Here is a 6,000-nt window from a genome sequence, read left to right as displayed (position 1 = left end):
GAGTATCCACACAACATGACTCTCGTATTGATGTTCTTCGCAATCTCTTCAATTGCTTCAAAAGACTTGATAATGAAAGCTGTCAAGATACCTTTGATCGCCTCAGTGACATCTCCAATGAGCTTGAGGGCCTTGGAGCCAGAGACATCACTGACCATGAAGTGGTGAAGAAACTATTGCATTCTCTTTATCCTTCATTCGACACACTAGTACTAATGATTCAAGAACGAAGAGACTACAAGCTACTTGATCCCGCTGATATTCTTGAGAGACTCAATACTCATGAATTGCAACAAGAAGAGAAGAGAGACCTTTATGGACCAAGTTATACAAGACCCCGTGTGCTGAAGGCAAAGGCAGTTTCCTCATTTGAAGAAGAGTCCCATTGCAGTCTTGGTGATCCTGAAGAACTTGGTTAGGAACTTGCTATGCTTGTGAGGAAATTCCCGAAGTTCTCAAGGCGAGGCCAGTTCAGGAAGTTTTCGGGGAGAGATATGAGGAAGTCAGAATCTTCATCTGAGGACTAAAACAAAAGAACCACGCATAAATGCAAGAAATCTGGTCACTACATTGTTGAATGTCCTCGTTGGGTGAAGGAAGCAAATGAGAAGTACAAGGATGACAGTTCTGATGACTCGAAGAAAAATAAGAATTCTTCAAAGTCCTCATCCTCAAAGTCCTCACCGCACAAGAAGACCAGCTTTAGAAAGGCTCGGGCACTTATTGGCAAAGAAATGGATTCCGAGGAAGAATCTGAAGAATGTGATGAACAGGAAGGTTCTGAAGTGGAGTCAGGGTATGTTGTGGCAAGCCTAGCCCTTCCTACCACATTCGTCAGCAAGTCCATCTTCGACCTCGAAGAAAATGACAACGTCAACACCACCGATGACTGTGACGACGACTTTGCTCCCACTTATTGCTTCATGGAAAAAGGTTCAAAGGTACCAAGCCACACTTCCTCTTCTAACTCTAGTGATTGTGAACCTGATGACTATCAAAAATCCAGTTACTATAAACTTGCTAATATTGCCACAAAAGAAAAAAATGCTATTGAAAAGCTTGAGAAACTCCTAGACACCAGTGATGACGTGCTGAGTGAGGAAATGAATCGGACTCAAACCCTCACTATTGTTGTTCAAAGTCTTCAGTCTAGGTTTGATAGTCTTCAAGAACATTATGGCACACTCTTGGCTGATCATGCGAAGATTCCTTATGAATTTATTCAAAGAAAGCAAGATCTTGAGAAACTAGGAATGTCTCATGATGATCGAACTGAAAATGATTCCTTGCTTGCTCAACAGATCAGTAACACACATGAAGAATTCATTCCACCATGTTTGAAATGCATCGAACGTGAATCTGCTAATTCTTCACCTGAAACTTCAAATGCTTATATTGCTACAAATTCTTCAACTGTATGTGTGGCAACAAATTCCTCATGTGAGGAAACCATAAATGCTAATTACGAAAATGCAGGGTTGAAGGAATTGTATGTGACACGCATATACAAAAGTCTCAAAGGGCATCAAACCCTTTGAGATGTGCTCAAAAAGGATCTGAACAGGAACCCTAGGAAAGAGGGTATTGCCTTTGAGAGGAAATTGAATGTGATGGGTCATGCTGGAAACCTGAGCAGTATCCCAAAACCTCATGGGTTGCTGCAAAAGGACCTCATGTTGATGCATCTACTCTAACAGGCTTTGCATGTGAAATGTCATATTCCTGTGATGAGTCACTTGACTCAAACTATAAACTGTTCAAAAATCACGGTGGTGAAGTATTTCATAGATATGTTGAAACTAACTACAGGAATGTACCACCCTTGAGGAAAATTTGGGTGCCCAAAAAGCAGCTTGGAAAGTCTTCAAGTGAATGTCCTCATGGCACCACCTATGAAGAACAGGAACCCTACATCAAATTCATCAAGTGGACCAAAGTCTTCACGAGGATCAAACTCCTCATATGGTCAAAACTAATCGTACTCACACTATTGCTTTTGATATGCACAGAAACTACAAGGGACATGAATATGTGCATTATTCCTCAAATCACTATGTTCATAAGTCCTCAAATAATTTCTCTACCTATTCATTTGAGTACTCTAACCCCCTCCTATGAAACAAAGTGTATTAGCGTCAATGCCTCAATTCTAATATGGTGCTTGCAGGATGATAAACTCTTTACCACCCCTTCAGATGTGGGTGGTGAAGAAATCGAACTAATCACTTATGCAGGTCAGGTCTCCAAATGAAAGTCTTCATGTGAAGAATTTGCTAGAGACTTGAGGAAATTGCTTGATAGGACATAAGTTAATCCTGATGAAATGTTCTATCATTTCACTCATTCTTATTGTGTCTAAAATATACTTTATGTGATGAAATTCAAGTCTGATGGATTTGATATCATATTCTTCACTCTGAAGCATATGAGATGGTAAGCAACACTAATTCATCTGCAGGATGACAAACCCAAAACCACGGAGTGGGTTCTTGACAGTGGGTGTACAAATCACATGACTAGTGATAAAAGCCTATTGATGAATATCCCACTAACTCCATCACTACTCAAGCATATCACCTACGCTGACAAAAGTAAAAGCAAGGTATTGGGACTTGGTAAGATGGCTATTTCCAAGGACCGACAGATGGATAAAGTCATGCTTGTCGAATCCCTTAGGTTTAACCTCATGTCAGTCTCAATGCTTTGTGATGTTGATATGATTGTCATCTTCGGAAAATATAGATGCGTAGTCATCATGGAAACTGATAAATTCAAAGTATTCAAAGGCTTTAGGAGAGGGGACTTTTGTTGATTTCTCTACAGGTCCTCAACCAGCCACATGTCTTCTTGCAAAAGCCTTAGAGGGCTGGCTATGGCATCGACAACTTGGTCATGTGGGCATGAGGAATTTGCACACAGTGGCAAAGAAGAAGCATGTCATTGGAATCAAAACCGTCAAACTCCTCAAGGATCATCTCTACGAGGCTTGTGAGTCTGGGAAGATGGCCAGATCCAAGCACCCCTCGAAGACTATCATGACTACTACTCGTCCTTTTTAATTGCTTCACATAGATCTCTTTGGACCTACTCATTATGCTACGCTAACCAATGCAGCACCTCTATATGGCTTTTTCATCGTTGACGACTACTCTCGTTATACTTGGGTGCATATCATTCTTTATAAAACTAAAGTGCGGGAAGTCTTCAAACGATTTCCCTCAAAGGGCCTCAACAAACTTTTGCGTCAAGATCAAACACATCAGGAGTGACAATGGGACAGAATTCAAGAATACAGGCCTTGATGACTATCTTGATGAACTTAGTATTACTCATGAATTGTCTACTCCTTATACTCCTCAACAGAATGGCATCGTCGAGCGCAAGAGCATGAGTCTGTCTCAAATGGCATGGACTATGCTTGAAGAATATCAGACTGCTCGTCGCTTCTAGCGTGAGGCAATCAATACTTCATGCCACATCATCAATACGGTATATATTAACAAATTCCTCAAGAAGACTTCATATGAACTCCTCACTGACAAGAAACCCAATGTACTTTATTTTAAAGTCTTCGGTGCAAGATGTTGGATTAGAGATCCTCACCACAGTTCAAAATTTGCACCGAAAGCACATGATAGTTTTATGCTCGGTTACGGAAAGAACCCGCACACCTACACAGTCTTAAACAAGGTTGTTGAAATTTTAGATGTACGGTTCGATGAAACTAATGGCTCGCAAAGAGAGAAATTGCCTCCTGTGACAGATTAATTGACTCCTCAGGAGGCTATTAAGCTCAAGGCTACAGAAGATATAATTCCTGGTAAGGAACAAGCTCGTGTTGAAGAAGTCGTCCCCAACAATGACAAATTCAAGTGGGTGCACTTGAGGAAATTGCTCCGGATCAAATTCCTCAACCCAACCAAAGTCTTCAACCCACGCATCCGAGGATTGCAAATGAAGTGGAAATTGACAAAATCCTCAATGGCATCAATGCGCCAGGTCCCCTCACTCGCTCAAAAGCTTCACGTTTGATTAACTTTTGTGGGAATTCTTGCTTTGTGTCTATCACAGAACCCTCAAAAGTTGAGGAAGCCTTGATGGAACCTAAGTGGATTCAAGCTATGCAAGATGAACTTCATCAATTCAAGCTTAACAACATATGTGAACTCCTCAAGTGGAGTGACCCTCGCAAGCACAATGTCATCGGTACCAAGTGGATCTACCGAAACAAGCAAGATGACAATGGTCAGGTAGTGAGGAACAAGGCACGACTTCTATCCCATGGCTACACACAGGTTTAAGGAATTGACTTTGATGAAACTTTTGCACCTGTTGCTAGACTTGAAGCTATTCGTATATTGCTCGCTTATGCTAATCATCACAATATCACACTGTATCAAATGGATGTGCAAACTGCATTCCTCAATGGTAAGCTTGAGGAATAAGTATATGTTGCTCAGCCCCTGGTTTTGAAGACCCAAAATCCTGACAAAGTCTTCGGACTCAACAAAGAACTTTATGGCCTCAAGCAGGCCCCTCGGGCGTGGTATGATACATTGAAGGAATTCCTAGTGAAGAAAGGCTTCAAACCTAGTTCACTCAATTCCACTCTTTTCATAAAATCCTATGATAATGAACTGTTTGTATGCCAAATATATGTGGACAAAATCATCTTTGGTTGTACTAACAAACGTCACAGTGACAAATTCGCCTACATGATGGGTGAAGAATATCAAATGTCCATGATGGGGGAGTTGAACTTCTTCCTAGGGCTTCAAATTCGTCCACAACGCAATGGCATCTTCATCTCTCAATAGAAATAACTCAAGGATGTCCTGAAGAAATTCGGCATGAATGAATGCAAAGGCGTCAACATTCCCATGCCAACCAACGGCCACCTCTCCATTGACGAAAATGGTAAAGATTTCGATCAGAATGTATATCACTCTATGATTGGCTCTTTATGGTACCTATGTGCATCTAGGCCAGACATTATGCTTAGTGTTTGCATGTGTGTCTGTTTTCAAGCACAACCGAAGGAATCACACCATAAGGATGTGAAACATATTATTCAATATCTAGCTCACACACCAACACTTGGATTATGGTACCCCAAGAGCTCAAATCTTCACCTCATTGGATATTCTGATTCTAATTATGCTGGTGGCCGTGTGGATCGCAAGTCAACATCAGGCGTCTGCCATTTCCTCGGATGATCTTAGTTTGTTGGTGCTCAAAGAAGCAGAAGTGTGTGTCACTTTCCACTCCTGAAGCTGAGTACATTGTTGCTGGTTCTTGTTGTGCTCAACTGTTGTGGATGAAGAAAACCCTCAAGGACTACAGCATCAACATGAAGAATGTGCCACTCTAGTGCGATAATGAGAGTGAAATCAAGATTGCGTACAACCCAGTACAACACTCGAAGATCAAGCACATCCAGATTCGTCATCACTTTCTTCATGATCATGTACTCAAGGGAAACATCATCATCGACCACGTGAAGATTGAAGGCCAGCTAGCTCATATCTTCACTAAGCCCTTGGATGAGAAGAGATTCTGCAAGTTGCGGTGTGAGCTAAATATCTTAGAATCTTTGCGTGTTCTCTGAAAAAGGCCCACATCCTAACACTGATGCAAAATTGACGACTTATATGTGCAACACCTCAAGTAACGTTTTTCTTTAATCAGTGAAGAATAACACTCCAAGTGTGAAGAACTTAATGAATAATTTGATTCTTAGGACCCTACAACAATTGTACGTGGTGCTTGAAATCATCATTCTTATATGGTGGGTCACGCCACCACCCAATTTGAAATTCTTCAAGTTGAAATTCTTCAAAGTTGAGATTTTTGCAAATTCTTCAAATCTTCAAAGTATTAATATTTTAAAAATCCTCAAGATTGCAAATTCTTCAAACTTTTCAGTTATGTTCTTCATTGACTATATACTAGGTTATGAGCTTTCAAAGTCCTCAAACATTCACTTATAGTTAAGTCTTT

This window comes from Hordeum vulgare, chromosome 2H (genome assembly GCF_904849725.1).
Source record: "Hordeum vulgare subsp. vulgare chromosome 2H, MorexV3_pseudomolecules_assembly, whole genome shotgun sequence".
NCBI lineage: Eukaryota > Viridiplantae > Streptophyta > Magnoliopsida > Poales > Poaceae > Hordeum > Hordeum vulgare.
Note: the sequence above shows the minus strand (reverse complement) of the source record.